The 23,214-nt window shown below is 37.1% G+C and overlaps 1 long non-coding RNA gene across 1 annotated transcript in view; it reads right to left on the bottom strand.

Moving 5' to 3' along the window:
• LOC129031498 (uncharacterized) overlaps positions 1–23,214 on the bottom strand; it is a 55,800-nt gene that overhangs the window by 25,352 nt on the left and 7,234 nt on the right. The window contains exons 3-4 of the long non-coding RNA XR_010124109.1: positions 18,807–21,228; positions 13,807–13,941 (exon numbers count right to left, since the gene is read on the bottom strand). This is a non-coding gene — a long non-coding RNA (uncharacterized LOC129031498). The remainder of the gene's footprint in view (positions 1–13,806; positions 13,942–18,806; positions 21,229–23,214) is intronic.

The raw sequence follows: 23,214 nt of genomic DNA, 5'->3' as shown, positions 1-23,214 counted from the left end.
CTGTAGTATATTTTGAAGTCAGATAATGTGATTCCTCCTGTTTTGTTGTTTCTGTGTAGGATAGCTTTGGCTATTCTGGGTCTTTCGTGGTTCTATGTAAATTTTAGGATTTTTTTCTATTTCTGTGAATAATGTCATTGGTACTTTGATAAGGATGGCATTAAATCTGTAAATTGCTTTGGGTAGTATGGACATTTTAACAATATTGATTCTTCCAATTCAGGAACATGAAATATTTTTCAATTTTTTGTTGTCCTCTTCAATTTTTTCTTTAGTATTTTATAGTTTTCATTACAGAGATCTTTCACTTCTTTGGTTAACTCCTAGGTATTTAATTTTATGTGTGGCTGTTGTAATTGGGATTACTTTTTTATTTCTTTTTTTAGGTGGAGTCATTAGGTTATTCCAAATATAACATCATATCATCTGCGAACAAGGATAATTTGACTTCTTCTTTTCCAATTTGGACTCCCTTTATATCTATCTTTCTCTTGTCAGATTGCCCTAGATAGGGCTTCCAGAACTATGTCGAATAACAGCGGTGACAGTGGACATCTTGTCATGTTCAGGATTTTAGAGGAAAGCCTTTCAGTTTTTCCCCATTCAGTATGATACTAGCTGTGGGTCTGTCATGTATGGTGTTTATTATGTTGAAGGGTGTTCCTTCTATACCAAGTTTTTAGAGGACTTTCACCATGAAGGGATGTTTAATTTTATCAAATGCCTTTTCAGCATCAATTGAAATGATCGTATGGTTTTTATCCTTCATTCTGTTGATATCACATTTATTGATTTGCATATGTTGAACTGTCCTTGCATCCCAGGGGTAAATCCCACTTTGTCATGATGAATAATCTTTCTAAAGTATTGTTGAGTTTGGTTTTCTAGTATTTTATTGAGGATTTCTGCATCAATATTCATCAGCAATATTGCCCTGTAGTTTTCTTTTCTTTTTTTTTTTATTTTTTTTAATGTGTCTTTGTCTGGTTTTGGTATTAAGGTAATACTGGCCTTGCAGAATTAGCTTGGAAGGATTCCCTCACTCCTGCATTTTTCTGAATAACTTGAGTAGGATTAGTATTAGTTCTTCTTTAAATGTTTGGTAAAGTTCAACAGTGAAGCCATCAGGTCTCCAGTTTTTCTTTACTGGAAGATTTTTTATTAAGGCTTCAATCTCATTACTTGTTAATGGTCTGTTCAGGTTTTGGATTTCTTCCTGCTTCAATCTTGGTAGGTTGTATGTATCTAGTAATTTGTCTATTTCTTCTAGATTTTCCAATTTGTTGGCATATAGTGCTCATAGCAGCCGCTAATGATCCTTTGAATTTCTGTGGTATCATTTGTAATATCTCCTTTTTTATTTCTGATTATATTTATTTTGATCTTTTTTTTTTCTTAGTCTGGCTAAAGGTCTGTCAATTTTCCTTAAGTTTTCAAAAAACCAACTTTTTGTGTCATTGTTTTTTCATTTCAAACTCATTTATTTCCACTCTAATCTTTATTATTTCTTCTACTAATTTTGGGTTTGGTTTGCTCTTGCTTTTCTAATTCTTTAAGGTGCATCATTAGACTGTTCATTTGAAGTTTTTCCTCTTTTTTGGTGTAGGCAGTTATAGCTGTAAACTTCCCTGTTAATACTGCTTTTGCTGTATCCCATAGGTTTTTGTATGTTGTGTTTTTATTATCATTTGTTTCAAAAAAGTTTCCAATTTCCTCCTTAATTTCTTCATTGATTCACTGGTCATTCAGGAGCATATTGTTATATTTGCACGTATTTGTATAGTTTGCAAAATCCTCTTGTTACTAATTTCTAGTTTTATTCCATTGTGGTTAGAGAAGACGCTTGATATTATTTCAATTTTTTAATGTTTTAAGATTAGTTTTATGACCTTACCTATGGTCTGTTTTGGAGAATGATCTGTGAGCTGGAGAAAACAATGCATATTCTGCAGCTCTTGGATAAAATGTTGTGTAAATATCTATTAGGTCCATTTGGTCTCTAGTGCAGATTAAACTGATATTTGTTGACTTTCTGTCTGGAAGATCTGTCCACTGCTGGAAGTGGGGTGTTGAAATCTCCATCTGTTATTGTATTGGAGCTTATCTCTCTCTTTAGCTCTAATAACATTTCCTTTATATATCTGGGTGTTCCAGTGTTGGGTGCATATATATTTAAAATTCTTATATCCTCTTGCTGAATTGACCCCTTTATCATTACATAGCGACCTTCTTCATCTCTTCTTATAGTTTTTGTCTTGAAATCTATCTTGTCTGCTATAAGTATAGCGACTTCTCCTCTTTTTTGGTTTCCATTGGCATGGAGTATTTTTCCATCCCTTTATTTTCAGTCTATGCATGTCTGTGTGTGTGTGTGTGTGTGTTTGTGTGTTTAGTAGGCAACAGATCAATGGGTCTTGTTTTCTCATCCATTCAGCCAGTCTCTATATCTTTTAATTGGAGAGTTTAGTCCATTCACATTCGATGTTATTATTAAGTAAGGACTTACTCCTGCCTTGGAAACTCCTTCTGCACACATGCTTCTATAACCAGAACAGGGAGCAGTAATGGTCTCCAGCCAGAAACAATTACTCTGACCTTAAAGGAAACACCGCATTTCTGGCTGCAACCTATAGGCTAAAACAAGCCACCACAAATGTAAATGTCAAAGGGGTGGAATAGTGCAATCTATAAGATGCCTGGAAGAAGAAGAAGTGAAATATTCTGAATAGTTTTACTGTTTCTTTGCCTTATTTTTCACTTTAATGAGAATGCCTCTAGGTTTTAGTACCAGGCATAATATTTGTTTTCGTAGTTGTTGATTTGTGTAAAAAGTCTTTTTTATCATAGTAAGCAAGTTATCTTTTCTTGCCATGTATTTTTATCAGGAAGGAATGGCAAATTTTATATTTTAATATTTATAGAAATAAATATATTTTATTATATTTTTCCCTTTTAATCTGTTATATAGTTAATTATATTAATGGACTCCCTATTTCAAACTATTCTTGCATCACAAAGGGAAAACCCTACTAAATCACAGTTTATTATCACTTTCTGTTATTTGTTAATGCTCTGGATTTGATATATTTCAAGTTTTGGGGGGATTTTTTCATCATCATATCTGAGATTGGGCTACATGCTTTGATATTTTTGTGCCATCTTTGTTGATGATCTATTATAGGAGTCAGATAAATCTACTGGATCTGACCTCTAAAAAGTAAATTTTAAATCTTTTAAAATTCTTTTATGGTTATTGATTTATTCAGATTGTTGTCCTTTTCTTAATTTTGCCTAGCATAAACAATTTATTCCATCTAGATTTTTCTTGAATGCCAAAGTTGTACATGGTCATTTTACTTATATTTTTAATCTTTATCTATGTTTATATATATTTTTTCACTCACAATATTTGCTTTTCTGTTCTAGGTGAATGTGTATTAATTCTTCAAGACTGCTTTTGGGTAAATTTGCCAAAAATCAAACTGCAGAAAGCCGATTTTCCACAGGGACAGTTTGCCAAATTTTCTTCTTCCTTAGAACTCTTTATAAAGTTTACAGCAATTCACATTGAATGAGATCTTTTTAATAGCTTTTAAATATTTATGTAAACTTCTAGTTGATCAGTTTTTATTTTGTTTTCATAGCAGCATTTTAAGAAATGTTTAATTTATCTTTACCCAGCTTCCTGCTGCTGCAGCTGGAAAGAGCTGGGGACAGAGATAGGAGATCTCTGCTAGGGGCAAGATGGGAAGGCGGCTCAGCTCATTTGCTGATTCCAATGAGAGGGAGGATGTGGGTCATAAAGAGAAAGATACATTCAGGGAATACATACTCATACAGAATATATCCCCAAATATAACCACTTTGCATAAATACATTCTTCTTAGAAATAAGAAATAGCCCCAGCTTCCGCCTTGCTCTGTTTCCCAGGCATTCTGCCCCTAGTCTCTTGCTAGTCTCTTTTCTCCCTGCAAGGGCTGTGCTGTGTGCTGGTTCTGCTCCCCATCTCTCCCTCATGCACTCACTCCCTCCCTGCTCCTTCCAGCATAAGCAGCTAGGAGCTGGGGCAGAGACAAACTCCACATTCCATGAAACACTATTATGGAGACCCAGTGAGAATCAGGCCATCTAAACTAAATAGAGAAAAGAACAAGTACATTAAGACAAGTTGTGAATCAGTGATTTGGACTCTTTTTCTCTAGGACTTGAATCACATGACTGTCTCCTTGGCTGATTTGGTAGCCCCATTCTCTGGGGTCCCAGAGTGCCCTGTTCAGACCTCCAATACCTCACTTAGAAGTAATTTAAAGATATAAGCATTCTATCTCAGTTATTTGATTTCATTACCCACTCAATTTCTAGACTGTTTATTCATTCAATAACTACTTACTGAACAAAAATTTCATTAAACAAATGTCCATTTAATGAAGAAATGTGAGCTGACTGCAAGCTGGCAGTGTGAACTGACTATGTGCTGCAAAGTGGGATAGATGCTGGAGATTAAAGTTAAATAAAACCCGGCCCCAGTCCAGAGCTCACAGACTAGAGGTAGCAGGGACCAAGTCTTAGATATCTTCATATCCATTCTGCCCCTCACATCATCGCTGTCATAGAGTCTATGCTCAATAGAAGTTCTAGGTGTATTGAAGGCATGTTTCCCCTAAAAGAACTAGAACTACAAGTCCCAAGTACAGTAATTGGTGGCTGTAACTAACATTTTAAACAGCAGAAAATAGTCAAGTCCAAGAGAGTTTATGAGCTCTAAAGATTACATTTTCTAATTTACCAAAATATTTTACAAAAATAGGACAAATTTAAAAATGTTTAGTGAGATACATGGTACTCAGAATCTTACAACAATGAACAAAGCTGGGATTGTCCTTATATTTAAAGTTTGGATCCCAAAACAAGCTACCTGCCTGTCCATTTAAACTTCAGCAATAATAATTCAATAGCTATGCTCAAGGTCAGGACATATTAAATGACCTGTTGGGTGTAAATTCACCAAAAAATGTTTATTAATTCAGCCTTAATCTAGCTCAAAGTGTAACCTATCAGTCCCAGGGTGATCCAAATTAAATAGTGTTGATTCACTCCAGATTCCAGGTCTTATAGCTTCCATGTGGCTGATCAAAAACACCCAGAAACACATGATGATTTAGAGAGTTCAATAACATATACAGCAGAACCATAATTAAATTTCATTCAAATCCTACCCTCAGCATTTTTGAAGATTTGTAAATTAGTCTGGATATTTAAAAACAGAAACTGTGTTCTCAGATGTTCCCCCAAACTACTCTTTTTAAAATAAACTTCTTTCAAAACATGGTATTGGGTTGAGCACAGTGTCTCACACCTGTAATCCCAACACTTTGAGAGGCTGAAGCAGGAGGATCACTTGAGGCCAGAGGTCAAGACTAGCCTGGGCAATATAGGGAGACCCCATCTCCACAAAAATAATTTTAAAAATTAGCTTGGCATGGTGGCACGTGCTAGTAGTTTTAGCTACTCCAGAGGCTGAAGTGGGAGAATCACTTGAGCCTGGGAATTCGAGGTTACAGTGAACTATGATCACGCCACTGCATTTGAGCCTGGGTGACAGAGCAAGACCATGTTTCTTAACATAAAACAACAACAAAAAAAAACACCTGGTACTGATTATATCACTATAGGTGTATGATAACAATTCAAAAAAAAAATAAGTAGTCTTCCTTCTGTCTGTCATTCTGTAACAAATAGATAAAAAATAAGAAAATAGGTAGTCATTAGGATCGTGTTTTAGTGACTCCTCAGGTAGTGTATTTGTTAGGCTGAATAATGGCTCCTCCCAAAAGATATCCATGCCTTAATCCCTGGAACCTATGAATGTTACCTTATATCACAAAAAGTGCTTTTAAGATATAGTTGAATTACGAATTTTGAGATGAGGAAAGTACCCTGGATTATCCAGGGGGATAACCTTTATTGTAATTATATAGTTGTATTATAGTTATACTTTCTAAATATAACTATTTGCTTTAGAGGCAAAATAGATTAGGGTAAATCCTGCAGTCAAGTTATGTGGAAGACAAGATTACCTGGATAATAAAAGTCAACATTATCTGCTCCACATTGCCTGAATGAAACCAGAATTCTCTGACTCCCTACTTTGGCTCAAGGGCCAGACTGTGCCTCCAGGCCATCACAACCGGTAACACAATTGGCTCATTGATTCCCGTAAAGCAACTCATATGCTCTGAGTTATGACTAGATCTATTTCAGGACTTGTCAGACTGTCAGGCCAGATTTCCACAATACAACCCCTGAGCAGAGCCTCTAAAGATGGAGATTCCAAAGACCTCTTTTATCCTATTGAATGTACAAAATTTTTGGAGCAAGCCCTCTACCCTCCACCACTTCTTGGATAGTCAGGGAAGTTCTGAAAGGTGCAGCTTGCTTCCTGAGTTGCTTTGGATGATCAGACCATGCATCAAATTCCCAGCTGTCCTCACCATCATCCACTCCAAAACTACATAGACTATTAATTAAATCTCAGGTAAAATCTTTAACTTTATATCTTTGTAATTAAGAGGCATTTTTATACACACATGCATATTCCAAAACACTTTTTAATTAAAACATTCTGGGGGAAATATCCTTACTTTCCATTTTGGAGATGATGAGAAGTACTAAGAAAAGTTTGACTTTGCTCAGGGCACTCCTGTTTTAAATCAAACTAATTTTTCCATTGAATATTCTAAGAGTGATTTGCCCACCCTTAATATACCTCAGCCAGAAAATTGTTCCCTTTGAAATTAATCCCAGCTTGTGAACATTGAAAGGTGAAGACTGGAAGGAATGTAATTTCATATTAGTGGTTTCTGTGACTAGATAAACATTAATAATGTTTTCATACTGGCCTAGAAAGTGACTTAATTTATTAAGTGCAGTGGACATATGGTACCCTGTTTGCATTAGCTATGCCCAGTACATGAAAAGAAATCACTAAGTAGAATTCAGTTACCTGCTTTTTTTCCCTAACTCACTGTATTTTATATATGAATTTGCCACTGGTAATGAAGAGCTCCAGATAATACGAACAATGGTAAGAGAAGTTATACCATTAAATATATAGGTTCATAAATATAGCATATGAAAATGGATGATTTGCAATTCAATTCTACAAGTATTGTGATCATACTATGTGACAGGACTTATAGCTGGAGCTGGGGATGGAGGAGTGAATGAGCCAGATGCAGCCCCTGCTCCATAGATCTTAGGGTACCACTCTTTGCCAGAGTCATGGTGGAGGTAATAGCGTATCTTACTCATATCCATTCCAGCCTCCTTCCAGTACTCCTGAGTTTGGAAAGCTAGAAACTACGTTTCCCAGACTCCCTTATAATCAGAGTTTAGGATGTGATTTGGATTCCACCAATCAGATGCACTCAAAAGACTTGGATTGTAACTAAATTAAGTGGAGACAATGGCTTGCCACATAATTGGGAAGACCCAGTAGAAAATTAAAGTGTGAAGACCCCTGTACACAAGGCAGGAAAAAAACTTTTTCTTCCTTTCTTCTTCTCCTGGTCTTTCTCACCATCTATCAGGGTGTTTGTAGTCCCAGGAATGTGAGGATGCTCAGGTATGAGGGCAGATCCTCACCAGTGCTTATAATCTGGCATATGTGCAGCCCACTGGCTATGAGGTTTCCCTCCTACCCGCTGCAAGACCAAAGGCTCCAGAAGTTCAATCAGGCATCTTTTTCCTTCCACTGGCCATAGCAACTCAAGGTTGTTGAGTGACCCCCGAGAGTATTATCACCTTCATGTATGGATAAATGAGACACCTGGATGGAGACAAGAGGTGTGCCCTTGCCAAGTCACCCACTGAATGTTCCATGATGCTACCAGCCTGGGGCAAGGACTGCCACTGCCTTGCCCTCTCCTAACCCTGTCCTGCATAGAGATGCTCTGGGAGCATGCACCTGACTCTAACCCCAATCTTCCTATCCATGCCTAGGGCTCCACCAGGGGTGGAGGGAGGCAGTGATTGGTGGATCATGCCCAGGAAGGGGAGGTGTGGGTTAGGGGAGCTGTTGGCTGAGAAGCTGTCACAGGAAGGTGGCAAGAAGAAGACCTAAGGTCCCCCAGGACATACTCTATTGTCCCAAAGGCCATCACTTTTAAAACACAAATTAAAAGATAAATTTTTAAGAATTTCATGACAGTGGCCAGGCGCAGTGGCTCACACCTGTAATCCCAGCACTTTGGGAGGCCGAGGCGGGCAGATCACAAGGTCAGGAGATCGAGACCATCCTGGCTAACACAGTGAAACCCCGTCTCTACTGAAAATACAAAAAATTAGCCGGGCAAGGTGGCAGGCGCCTGTAGTCCCAGCTACTCGGGAGGCTGAGGCAGGAGAATGGCGTGAACCCGGGAGGTGGAGCTTGCAGTGAGCCAAGATCATGCCACTGCACTCCAGCCTGGACGACAGAGTGAGACTCCGTCTCAAAAAAAGAAGAATTTCATGATGGTAACCACAGAGCACTAAACTCCATGCATGGGGGCCCTGAGAGAATGCACAGATCACCTGCTCACGAAGCTGGTGCTTAGTGGAAAGAAAGCATTCCATTTTATGCCTGCTGATTGTGGCATCAAGGGTCTCCTGTTATCAGTTTCCTGCCAAAATATCAGGAGGAGATTGTGAGATTCTTGGCCATGCAAAAGCTGGGTGATTTTGGAAATGGGGAGTTTTTCCTAGAAGCGCAGCCTAGAGCCTGCTCTTTTAGCCACTTTAATGATTTTTTAAACCACCTAATAGCTGGTAATAATTTCCTTAATACTTAGCGCAACCAGAAGGTCTTAATTGCAAATAACAGAAACCACAGCTGATAATCCTCTCTGGAGAGGCATGAAATAGATGTCAGAAGTAAACTGACTGTGGTGGTGGCCACCATTCCAAACACAAAAGAAAGCATTTGATATTGCCATAGATCATTCAGTGCTAGAAGAAAAATCATTTGTATTAAAGGAGAGGCATCATGGAAATGGAATAGCAGTGTCATTCCTAGCTGCCCTTTGTATTCCAAGAGTTGGAGAGAATTCTTGAAGCAGACCAGTGATTAGGTTTGCAAGTGGGCACAGAAACAAATTGTGTCCTTGCTCAGAAAAAAGTAGGAATCATCCTTGTGATACAATAGGAAAAACATGAGCTTTAGATTTATGTAAATCGAGGTTTGAATCCAGGCCATCTACTTTCTGTGTTACCTTTGGTAAGTAACTTCTCTAAGTGTCAATTTCCTCAAACTGTTCTTCTAGGGTAATTAGAGATAATATATAAAAAGAACCTAGAATAATGTCAGATACACAGTAGATATCAATAACTACTATTATCATAATAAAATCTGAAATTGGTACATAGGAAGATGTGGATGGCTTTCCCAGGTCACTATTGCATCTGGGTATATTGTCCAAGCAGAACTTTAGTAAAGCAATATCATCCAAAATCTCTATGGGATTTCTTGGCATCCATCTCCCAGTCTTCCACCTATCCATCTACCCCCAGTCAGCTCACCCATACCGCCATCCCAAATAACCATCTACCCTCTCTCCCTTCTAAAATTGGCATGTAGAATTCAATATTAAGAATTCTCAAGATTAAGTAGTAGCTCTATCTATCAAATCAAGCCACAAAAAAGCTTGAATTTTCTTTCCCTGGTTGGTGTGATACATTCAAGGCTCACTTCACATTTCTACTCCTCTTTCTATCCCAGGGCCCCAAGACAGCAGATTTCACTCTCTTCATTACCAGCACAGCACCTTGCACGCATCTCTACACAGCTCTTCCTATAGTGAATTTCAAGTATTTGTTTATATTTTATCTATCCACATCTATATTTTGATAGCCTTGTTGGCAGAGACCATATCTTGTTTATGTTTCTTATCTAATGCCAGCTCAGTCTGATGCATAGGGGGGCCTAATCCATATTGAGTTAATCTAGAGCCTTAAAAGTAAGCCCAAACCCTTTACTCCCAACTTCACCCTGTTGGCTCAGTCCAGTGTTCTCCTTTTCAATTATGATCAGCAGCCCCAGGCATCCTTCCTACTCCTACCAGCTCCACTGGATACCCAGCATCTCACCTGGTCTCAACCACCACTCATGCCTCTGCTCTGTCCTTTAACCTCAAAGAAACATATCCTGGCATTTAAAAATACGGGCAGAGGAAGATGAGGAAAGGAAAAGAAAAGAGAGAGTTTCAAGAAGGATGGCATGGTCAACAATGACAAATGTAGTATGAGATAAAGAGAATGGTTGAAATGTCTAATTTATTGAGACCTACTGTGCTCCAAGCTCAAAGGAGATGTAAAGGGGAGAGAAATCAACAAGGTAGAGGAGGCTCTTTCCCTCTACCTTGCATCCTACTATGCGGCCTTGCATTCTACCATGCTATACGTGCTGCAGACAATCAATGAGTAAATAACCAAAGTAATTAATTACAGCTCACAAAGAGTGCCACAAAGGAAAGGAGGCAGGGAGATAAGATGACGATGATGATGCCGATAGTAGTAAGAAGTTACCCATAGTTAGTCCGAAATAGCTACTATATGTCAAGCCTTGTTCTAAATGCTACCAGTATGTAATCTTGTTTAATCCTTACAAGCACCCTAGAAAACAGAGATAATTATTTTCTCCTTTGTAGATGAGAAACTGAAGCACACAGAAGTTAAGTAACATCTTTCAATGGCTAGCTTTGTTTAATGAGCAACTCAGCTATAATTGTTAAGAATGAGAAAATCAAATCTTATGTGTCACAGAATAAAAGTTTATAAATAAACTTGTAATAATTTGAAAAATCCTTTTTAACAATTTTGAATCTTCAAGTCATATTAAATTAAGTAATAGATACTTATTAAATGTCTGGGCCATTTCTAAGTCAGTTAAAACACTGAAACACTAATTATTAAGCATAAATTTCAGTTTATACATTTTAATATATTTTTATGTGGTATGGAGAAGCTAAATATATTTGGGTTGGTAAATAAACATAAACATTTTGTTACGAGGAAACATGGTTCTAAAAATTATGAAATGGTTACCATTGACAAAATGTTGATATAAAACAGTTCAAAGTTGCTTACGTCCTAGGTTTTCATGATAAATTAAGGTTACTAGAGTTTTAGAAATCTAATTAATTTATGGTAATTAAAACAACTCCTTATGCAAGGAAAGTAAGACATGATTTTGGTAAGTGAAGCTTACGTGAAAGATGTGTTTTAGTTAAGGGAAACAAAAGGAGTTTTTGTCTTAAAATAGGATGATTAGTTGTCCCAAAATGAAAAAGAGAAAAGGTTGTGGAAAGTTTATGAAAGATGAATCTTGTGAAAAGAATTTTATGTGCAATTAAGCTGGCTAAAATTGGAAGGGAATTATAAGTTTTTTCTGAAAACAGCATTACTATCAAAATTACACTAGTACAAAATGAGAATTTGGTTTTCTCCTTTAAACAAGATTTTTCTGGGGCATAGGTTCTCAGGACCTCCTGAGACTATATCATGGGGAAAATTTTTTTAAGATTTTTCTGTAATATAATAAGAGATGGTAAAAGATTTTTTGTTCACCTTTTGAATAACTGCAAAAGGTGAGAATGGGAGGGGAGAGAAAGAGAAACAGATTTTCATGCTTCATGATGTCTTTTGTAGGTCTTTTAATTATTTGGAAAATTAGGTCTTCCCTCTATCAAAGAGTAAACGTTTTTGCTTTTTAAAACTTTTAATTATCAATTTGGCTAAATGATTGATTATTATTTCAGAGTGATCTGTGATCCTATTTTGATCAAGTATTTTAAACCTTTGACATATTTGACAGGCTTCCCAACATCAAATTTCAAAAGAAAAATTAAGTCTTTTTGACTTCAAACTAACCTTTGGATGCTACAGAGAGCCCTTGAAGCATTCAAAAGAGATATAATAAATAGGCTTATTTGATATGTTTAATTATATGGGAAGCATTGTCAAATAAGAAATGATGTTTAGCCTTTTTCTGAGTTATATTGTTTTCCAAAAATAGTATGAGATTTCTAAAATTCTGACATGTCATGGTATATGTTATCAGTCATGATACTATGGTTATTATGTTAAATTATTGTAGGCCACAGAAAAAATTAACTTTCTTGTCAATTATGTCTTTAATTATAGCCATTTTAAGTCTTGTTGTCTCTAGTTAATTGATTAATTCTGCTGCCTTTTCTGAAAGCTCTTTACAAGCAATTATAATCCTAAAGTGTTATGTCTTCAAGGAGGTTCATCGAAAGGATGGAAAGGACCCTGACAAACACTTTTAAATACAGGTTTCTGATTACTTTAGGATCATATCAGAACTCTAATGAAGAAACTGGTTTATAAAATTGCTTACCCAAGCAGACTAGAATTAATTAAATACCAAGGAAATATGTTTGCAGATTTTCATACTAAGTTTATAAGTACTGAAATTGTTAAGATATGCAATTCCAATAAACTCCATGGTCCAGGTCAAATTACCTATGATAACATATTTAACAAAGAGTGCTACACACCTGAATTAGGAAAACAAAACTGGAATTTAAGAGGCTATAAACCCAATGTTAAGCATGGACTCATGGAGCCTGGACTGCTTCCTGAGTCCCTGAAGCTTCATTATAAGCTTTCCACTCCACGACTCATCATGGAAGAGATACAATGATCCAAATTATGGGAAAAAACATTGGTGTGGTGACTATTCTAAATTTCTGTAACGGTTGATGATTAATTTTTGATTTGTCAAAGCCATAATCCTGATAAGATAACAAAAACTTCGGGTACATTTCTTCAATATGATGGGTCATTTATAAAGGGATTTCATTCAATTGCCATTTTCACTGCATGTTTTCTGGTTGTACAGAAGCTTTCCCATATAGGAAGGCTACAAGAGTAGCTAAAAAGTTATTAGGAAATGTGTTTCCCTCATGACATATTCCTGGAGAAAATTCCAGCAATAGATCTACTTGTTTCACTGGACAAGTTGTAAAACAGTTAAATAAGGTATTATGGATACAGACACATTAAGCAAAGAAAACTGAATCAACTAGATTGCCTCAGTCAAAGATATTATAGATTGATTACAACCAAATCCACTTCCACTGGGAAACAAGTTGATCCCTTATGGAATAGTTACTGGAAGGCCTATTTCCCTAATAATAGAAACTCATGTATGTTCTGCTCCTAACCTCTGGTATGACTAAATGCTGCAAGGCTTTAATGCCTTATGCCAAAGTGTATTTTTACCAGGTAAAAGAAACTTTTCATGATCCATCAACTTAAGACAATCAAACCCTTCATGATCCACATACAACCTGGAGACCGGGTTTTCTGGGAACGATATTAGAGGAAGACTGCCCTTGCCACCAACACTGCAGCAAAACATTGGGAAACTGAACGTTGGGCCTATAATCACACAACTCAGAGTGGCCCCTTCAGACTCTTGGAACTGTATACCTGTTGGAGACCTTAAGGTACAGCTAATCAGAGAAGTCTCTCCCCAGGAGCAGACAGCATCCTAGACATGGACAACTTTCCCAAGATCATGGATCAAGAATTCTCTGCCATCAGAAAACTTTCACCTCTCTTAATTTTTTCCTTTTCCTTGCTTATGCCTCTATGAACAATATAATTGGGAAAGGGGCCTTGTGTGCACCGATGGGGTATGCTTTTATTTGTGGAGGATTTTGCAGCCAACTTTATACCTGAGTAACTTATGCCTTGATGGATAGAAGATGAAGGGCCAATATAGGCTAGAAATTTTAATAGTACCTTTGTTGCTCCATCATCAGTCAGAAACAGCATTTTTTCACTCCTCTTAACCTACATCTTAGGTTAAAAGAACATTGCCAGGAAGTCTTCACTCTTCTGGATGGGCATCATTTCTTAGGTCTCTTTTCCCATGGCCTGAAATAAATATAAATGAGGCAATGCTTACAAATGTATCACTCATTATAGGCTCTACAGCAGGTTCAACTGCAAAGGCTATGGTTGCACAACAGACTTCTTTAAATTCTCTTGCTAAAGTTTTATTAGATAATAAAATTGCTCTAGATTAACTAAGAAAAGAGAGGAATCTGTGCAGTTTTTGACACTTCTTATTACACATAGATGAATACATCAGGTATTATACAGACTCAGTCACAGGGGATTAACCAACAAGCTGCTTAGTTAAAATAGGTAGATTCCTCATCTGGTTCATTCTTTGATCTATTTGATTTTGATTGGTTTTGTTCATGGGAAACCTGGCTAAGAAGCATACTCCAAACTCTTGGTATTATCCTTTTGATAGCCATAATAGTAGTCTCCCTGATGTGCCGTATTCTCTCAAAAGTTTTAAATGTGTACATGCAGCCATCTGTAGAATGCCAAATGGTCCCTCTTCAGCTACAACAACAAAAACCCAAAGACATGTGATCATGAGGACACTACTGTAACCTATGATTGACTTGTTGAGACTAGAACCCCAAAATGATGGTAACTAAGAATAGCAATAAAGCTCTAAGTTTTGGTCATGCTCTCATCTAACATTTGTTAAACAGAATTATGAGAGGCCACTGTTTTGAACTGAACTCATGCGCTAGGCCCTAACAGACTACACTAACCCAACTTGGAGTCACTTATGCTATGTTCCACATAATCAAACCAAAGCCTTAAAGAAGCAAACAGATCTCAAAACAGATGGGAGCTGAGACCAAATAAGACTTGTTCATTTACAATAATGACAGAAGGTGACATTATGCTTAAAGTTTGTGGTATAATTGAGAGGTTGAAGGGGTCATTGTTAAATTCAGTTTGGCCTAAAGCTGTCTCCCTATGTATTTTAACTTTTGCCTAAAGGTTTCTCCATGCATAGTGAACTATAACCGAACTTGATATGTAAACAGACTGTAACCTACTCTTGTAACAAGTAGCCAATCACAGGCAGCAAACTGTTCAAACCAGGTTCAAATAAGGCAAACACCCAGCTGTAACCAATCCAACTGTTTCAGTACCTCACTTCCATTTTTTGAATGTCACATTCCTTTTTCCGTCCATAAAATGATCTGACCATGCTGCAGCACCAGAATTGCTCCGAACCTATTTTGGTTCTGAGGGCTGTGTGATGTGCAAATCATTCTTTGCTCAATTAAACTCCATTAAATTTAATTTGTCTAAAGTTTTTCTTATAACAACTGAATGAGATCATGAATTCTGACAGATATGAAATTCCACTGGTGTAAAACATTAGTAAACATGTTTAATGAAACTCATGAAGAAAAAACATGTTCATTCCAAAACACTGGCCCACATCCTAAATATTGTAAAATTCGATCTCCTTTGAGAAACTCTAAATGGTTGTGTTTCTCTTCATTAATAATAAAGATAAGAAGGACAATCTACATTGCACTGGATGGGTTACTTGCATCACTCAAAATGAGTTTAACAATTTACTCAGTTTTGAAAAGTAAATTCAGTCTTCTTATAAAAGGCTAAAATTTGTTGACCTATGGGTAATCATAAAAGAAAATTTTCTTAAAAGAAATGTAAGCTCTACTGGGCTGAAAAGACTATGTACTCTGAATTAAAGGAAGACTGTATTATGGTTAGAAAAAATGTAGAACTAAGTACGTTATACTAAAATACCTAAAGTTTATATATGGCAGGCCAGGCATGGTGGCTTATGCCTGTAAATCCCAGAACTTTGGGAAGCTAAGGTAGGAGGACTGGTTGAGGCCAGGAGTTCAAGACCAGCCTGGAAAACACAGAGAGATGTCTCTACAAAAATTAAAAAAAAAAATTACCTGGGCATGGTAGCATTTGCTCACAGACCTAGCTACTTGAGAGGCTGAGAGGGGAGAACAGCTTGAGCCCAGAAGTCCAAGGCTGCAGTGAGCTATGATCATGCTACTGCACCCCAGCCTAGGTGACAGTGAGAGACTCTGTCTCTAAAAAATTAAAATAAAAATTATGTAAGACAGCAATTACAGTATTCTTCTGATTATCTAAGAACTTGCTATTTTAATCTAGATGTTTTAGATTTAATCTATTTCATTGATCAAACCACTCTTGAATGATCACAAATCACTATGTTTTTACCACATTGCCAATCTGAAATATGAACAAACAAGACTGGCTGAGAATTGGGTAGAACAATTATGAAGAAACCGTATGAAAAGGTGAAAAAAGAAAGCAGCAAGAAGCTCCAGTAAAACAGGACACATTTTTCTAACAATGTTATTATATATTTAATACATGTTTCTCATGATGAGATGCTTAAAGGCCTAAAAGTTACTTGGGAGTTTTGCATTACAAAATACCACAATTGATCCTGTTGCTAGATTTCTGCATTACAATTAAATCTAAGAGAAGAAAGTTGGTTTCTATTAAGTGTTAGGTTTTGTAATGTATTGTTGTAAAAGAGGAAAAAATAGGAGTTAATTTAGAAAAATTCTGGGTATATATTACCAGAGTTTGTCACTCAATTTGAAATCAGAATGGAAACTAAGGTAGAAGACAACAACACATGACTGACTTAAAAAAGACATGACTTGTGTAGATTTCTTATTGGGCTTAATTAAATTGACTGAAGTTGGCTTTCAAAAGCTTTTGTTTAACAGTGGTTTTTCAAATAAAATAACAACAAAAAATACATTCTTATTTCCATGTTTTGACAAATGTATCAGTTAGGGTTTCCTTCAGCTGCAAGCAACAGAAAAACCAACCAAGAGTAGACTGTATGATTAAGGGACTAACTTTTTTATGTTTAAAAATTTCTGATATGAGGCTGTTGAGGACTGGTACATGACTCCACGATATCATCAAGAACCCAGAGTCCTTTTAGTTTTTTGTTCCACCATTCTTGGCTTGTGGCTTTTTCTACATGGTCACAAAATAGCTGCTCTACCACCTCAAGGCTCATCTATATATAAAGCAGGGGCTTCTTAGTTTATCTCTTTAAAAACGATGTTTCAAAGTTTCATAACAACTGTTTTCATCTTACTGGTCGAGAATTGGGTCACATGGTTACTTCTAATGGAAAGATGGTTGGAAATCTAAATGTTTTAGTTTTCAAGTCATGATGAAGGAAAAGACAAGAATGAAAGATTGTGAATGGCCTTTGAGTAGCTAGGCTACTGTGTCTGCTTCTGTGGGCAAGGGGATAAGGATGTTTATAGAAAATATTAATATGTGATTGAAATCCTTTCCAAATTACAAGAAGAGAATTTGTTTAGCAAATACTGACAATATGTGTTATTGTCTGGCCTTATTAAGGCATATCTAAATCATTTAGTGAGTCCATGTAAAAGTCATTTTCTTACCACTCAGATGGTTTCTCTAAATTGCTGTGCTCCTGCTATGATTTGACCTTCGGCTGAGATGCTTTTCCAAATGCTTTTAGCTAAGCCCTGCATACATCTAGACACTCAAGCTTCAGGACAGTACAGATTTCAGCCGCATTACTCCTTTTCCAAGCTACAGCAGAAAAACCAAAACAAATATTGCAGATTTGTCCAGTTCTCTTAAGTATCAGCTAGGGAAGCAGGAAAAGTCCTCTCTATTATGTGGTGATTCTCCATATTAGAATCACCTAGGAATCTTTTAAGATATGCTGATACCCTAATATTTTTAAGGAGCTCTCTCTAGATGATTCTAGCATGCAGCTAATGTGGAAAACTAGGCATTTGGAGAAAGAAGAGAAAAAGCTGGAAATAGCATGTAAAACCTTGAGCATGTTATTGAACCTCTTTAAACTCACTTCTCTCATTGTTACTTACATGAATTAATCCAAATAAGTTTAGTTCTCTGTTTGGCTTACAGTAAACTCTTGATAAATATTAGTCATTATTAATATTGTTTTATCAAAGTTCATATTTTTTCATCATCTTTTTGTGAGTAAATGGGGTTTCTCCAGGAAGCAAAAATATATAAGACCATAGATCTTGAAGGTAGAGCTTGAAGACAGCAAAATTTGGCATTCAAATCCCAGCTTGACCACTTAGTAGTTAATCTGACATTGAGCAGGCAAGCATTTGATCTGAGTCTCGGTTTTCTCATCTATTAAATGGGAGTGATACTTACCTCTCAGGTTGTGAAGACTGAAAGATACTATGTATGCTAAAGGATAATTTTCAAAAAAGTAAAATTATGACCCTTCTACAGTTATAAAAGAAACATATGTCAAAGATTTTATTTCAACTCTTTAATTACTGAGGGAACCACTAATATAGTAAGATCTGTTCAAATGAGAATTTGACTTACAGAGCTTTATAATCAACCAGTCAAAATTTGTTTGCTTTGGTATGAATAAGAATTTGCTGCATTGTCAGCAGTTTTCAACAATTTAACAGCTACCTCTGCAAAGGTGCAAAATAACCCAGTCAATAGAAAGTCAAGGTGTGAATTCTTGGAATCAGATAATCCAGGACTCCACTATAATGCCCAGCACTCCACTGAAAGACACCAGTGATCCTCTTTGCCCATTTCTGAGTCCTGACAAGTATATAAAGCACAAGGCAGAGTGTACTTGCCATGGAGTCAGTGATGATTACGTGGTGGTTGCATTCATTATCCTTGAATAACATGATTATTTACCTAGAAAATCCAAACAAATCAACTAAATAAATGTATTATGACAGATAGGACATACAATCATTAAAATTTATCATTACTGTGACTCTTGAGTTCATGCTTCACATTCTTCCCTTCACTGTAAACATACTAATAATAACATTTTTTAAAAAATATAAAGAAAAGTCATAGCCATATTCAAAAGCAGGATAATAGATCACCTGCAGCACGATGCCAGAACTGAAGCCTCAGGCAGTGTAGGCAGCCAAGAGTTGGACTCACGTGGGGTGACACAGCAAAGCGTTCTTCCTAAAGCTGGAAGCAAGGACAGTGTTCCCTTTGCCAGATCAGTGACTGGATCTCTAATATCCCCAAACACACCAAGCGACAGGAGTCCAAGCCACCAACTAAGGCCATGCCCTGGTCTAGAGATGGTGGGGGGAGAGTTGGTGAAGGCAACCAAAAAACTGATATCCAAGGAGTCTTGAAGAGGAGGGAGATGAAAACTCCCACACAAGCTGAACCTGCAAACTAAAGCTTCAAAGAAAAGGAGAAAAATTAACCCTAAGAAAGAGCAAATAAACTTATCCAGGGCATTAATAGTTAACAGAAGATGATGCAGAATTGTGGAAAAATAATGACATGGAAAACACGGTAAAAGAAGGGAAACATTTCAAGGGAAGGTAAATATCTTGAAGACTGATTTGCTCATTCATGATTAGCTCTCAGCTCCAGTTCCACCCTATGCTTTCCCCCTATTGCAGGGAAGCAGAATCTGCATGCACCAGAGTCTTTTCCAAACCTTCCTTTCAGCTGTCTCTCAAAGAGAATTTGGCATTCTGGGAAGCAATGGGAGGCATTGGAAAAAACTGGAAATGAGGAGGATTTCTTCTCTTCTTGAAGTAGCTCTGATAAACATGGTGGCAGCAGTAAAAGCAGCAGGCAAGCCTGAGCCCTGGACATCTGCTCAGGCAACATGGTTCAGACAGTAGATGCAGTAGCAGGTACCCCAACAGTCTCAGTGGGACAGTTTCCCTAGGCTGCAACAGGGACAGCAGCTGATATCTTTTGGATCCTGGATACCTGTAGCATCAGCAAGAGCTCTAATTCCCTGCTTCCTGTAAAGCAGCTGCAGTGGGGTTCCAGCGGCATCAGGGGCACAATGACTGTTGGCTCTGGGTAGCAGCATCTTCCTTTCTGCTTCTCCTGCACTAGTATAGTGGTGACTTCTGGAAGTTACTATCTCTAGGTAACAGATCTTCCCTCTTTTGCTCCTCCAGCCCTTCCAACATGTTTGCAGCCAGTTTTCTGTCCTACATTCTATCTGTTGATTCTGATTGCCTGAGGAGGCACTGACAGAGTTGGCTATGCCTGCAGAATAAGGATGACAGATGTGTTGAAAAATCAGAGAAGCTATGATAGTTAAAGAACTATAATGCCAGCAGGAATTGATCTGTCGTGCTAAAAACAAACAAACAAAAACATTACAAATGTATCTGCGTGTCTATAGACAGAAGGCTAGAAATGACTTGCTCTGGTTATGATTACAGATAATTTTTATTAGGTGAGAACTTCACAAATGCTAGAACTAGCCTATGTAAGCTCAAATCCCAGCTATCCCAACTTCTATCAGTATAGCATTGGGCAGATTTCTTAATCAGCCTCTGCCTCTTTTTCTCTAAATGCAAAGTGGTTGAAATAATATCTCAAAAAGTTATGGAAAAAAAGTGAGTCAATAAATTTTTTAAAATGGAGAAGAGAGACTGGTTCATGGTACTCTACAAGCGGTTTTCTAAAATGTTTTTCTTTATCCAGATCTTTACTGGTTAAAAAAAAAAAGAAGAATGAGGATAATAATTTTTTAACCAACAAATAAATAAAATGTTTGTATTTACTTTCCAATTTTAATAAAGGATATATATTACTACTGACCAGAAAATGTCATATATAAAAAAATAAACATGGCATTCCATAAAAAATGAACATAAATTATCTTAAAATTATTGCCAAATTTGTGATTTCTACAGTATTACAGGGTTGCAAAGCTTCTTGGAAGATAAACTAGACTCCTCTAACTTTTAGCAAGTCTATTCCTCTACTTTCTTCATATCAATAGCCAACATCCTGTCATGAAAATATTCATCTGGCTTCACCTAAGTCCTTCTGAATATACCTTTTCCTCCTCTCACACAGTTTTCAAATTGTATTTAGAACATTCGATCAACATCTTACATGTAACAATATTCTCTGTATTTAAACATTATGCTGTGCCTTTTCCTATTTATTGCCAGGTGAAATAGATTTTTCTATAGTTATTCACAAAAATCTCAAAGTAAAAATGAAATGAACTGATAAACTCATGTTATGTTAGGAAGAATACTTGTTTCAAATTGCTGCCATGGAGGGTGGAGTGGCTTTCCTGATTGATAAATGTACAGCTTGGCCCCTTCTTTGGGATCCTCCTTTCTGCAGAGAGTTCCAGTTTTCGTGTTCTCTCTCCTGAGGGACAGTGGAGGCCTAGGGGTAAGCTGGCTTCATTCAGGAAGGACACGTTAACAGGCTTGTTCAAGCGGATTTTTCAGCAGTAAACCCTTTATTTTGATTTCTGTGTTTTATTCCTGCATCTTTCACTCTCAATTTGTCCTAAAATCAGGTAGGGGAGAAAAGATAAATAGTGAAAAGATGAATAGTGATCCCCTCAAACTACAGCATGTTAACTCAGGCATATTATCTTAATTTCCATTTAAACCAAGGGCTCTTACCTGAGGTCCACAAATGCATGCATAAACATGGATGGGAAAAGTAAATCACATCTTTATTTTTTCTAAACTTCTTTTTTTTTTTTTTTTTTTTTTTGAGACGGAGTGTCACTCTGTTGCCAAGGCTGGAGTGCAGTTGTTCAATCTTGGCTCACTGCAACCTCTGCCTCCCAGGTTCAAGCGATTCTCCTGCCTCAGCCTGCCAAGTAGGTGGGATTACAGGCGCCCAGCACTATGCCTGGCTAATTTTTGTATTTTCAGTAGAGATGGGGTTTCAACATGTTGACAAGGCTGGTCTCAAACTCCTGACCTCAAGTGATCCGCCTGCCTCAGCCTCCCAAAGTGCTGAGATTACAGGCATGAGCCACCACGCCCAGCCTATTTTCATTAAACTTCTAACTGACATTTAGCCTTTCCTTTCATTATGAATGCAGACAGCAAATCACCATTGTAGGAGCAGAACAAGTCACCTTGTCACCAATAGTAACCACAGATATTTTAATCTCTTATTACTGTTATTGGAGATATCTCCAAATATCATTTACTTTCATCACTACTTTGAAATTATCATCCTTACTAGACTTGCCATTAAATTGCACATGACTGCAGCCTTCCTGTCTTAGATTCCTGTGTGAGGTAGCTGGCCAGCCATCTGAAACTGCCTCTTATTGGTGCTTAACATCCATGAAGTCACTTATTCTCAATTGGTGACCCAGACATCTACATTGCCTTCCAGTAAGTGAGCTACTTTCATCGCTAGAGTTTTGCAAGACTGGACTACTTTCAAATGAGAACTCTTAACTCTCAATAAGAACATGCAACCTCATGTAACTCAAATAAGTGCAGGAGCTGCATGCAGACATGGCAAGTTCAAAGGCATCTGACTGTTTTCAGATCACTGCAGAAGTGTGAAGTAGCTTCCTATTATTGCTAACAGATACATATCACACAGTGTTGTAAGATCTTGAGTAGCAGAATTCTTTTGTTTTTCTCTTGTGATCCCTTTTTGTACACTGGGTGTATTAAGAAGTAAAAGCATGCATAATCAATATACCATACCAGTGGTACATTACTGCATTATTTTTCTATGAAAATACCACACATTTTAAAAATAAATTCAAGAAAACCATCTACAATCCCAGAAATGAGAACTATTATTTCTAGGAAGACACAGAAAGCCACATGACTCTAATGCTGGAGAGAGTGCTAAGCCAAGATACAAAACTCTGTCAATTTCCTTCAAAAAAAGAGAGCTCTACAAAGACCTGGAAACTATTCAGAACGTTTTCTAAAGTGACGTCAATTTTGATGGTATCAAAGTTAAAGCATCGTTGTGATGCTGTAGCGCCCTTAAGCTCCACTGGCTCTGTCTTCTTCTAGAGCTATACCTTATCCAGTGGCATGATCTAAATAGCACCTCTATATTTTTATCTCAGTCTGATGGCTCCCTTTAGCATGACAAGATTTCACAGCCAATGAAGCTTGATTTTGAAAGCCTGTATAAATTAGCCTGCACTATGAATCTCTGAGAAATTGATGACAGCTCCTCAATGTATTTCTCTAGCCCTGACCCCTCTTATAAGCAATGTAGTCAAATACCCAGCTGAGTTCTCTGATTACAATCTTCACATGAAAATATCAGATATTTCAAAACCAACAAAAGCTTTTGTCTCCCAAATACACTCCCACGCAGTCTTTGCTCAACTTATAAACGCATGTTCATCTACCCAGTTGCTTAAATCAGAATGGTGGGAGTTATTTTTTCTTGAGTCTGCTTTTTCCCTCACTGCCTTTCCAGATGCAAATTTCCAAAGCATTATCAGGTTCTACTGTTTCTACTTCCAAAATATAGTGCAAATCTGTCCACATG

Source organism: Pongo pygmaeus, chromosome 1 (assembly GCF_028885625.2).
Source record: "Pongo pygmaeus isolate AG05252 chromosome 1, NHGRI_mPonPyg2-v2.0_pri, whole genome shotgun sequence".
Lineage (NCBI taxonomy): Eukaryota > Metazoa > Chordata > Mammalia > Primates > Hominidae > Pongo > Pongo pygmaeus.
This window is presented reverse-complemented; position numbering and strand designations above follow the sequence as displayed.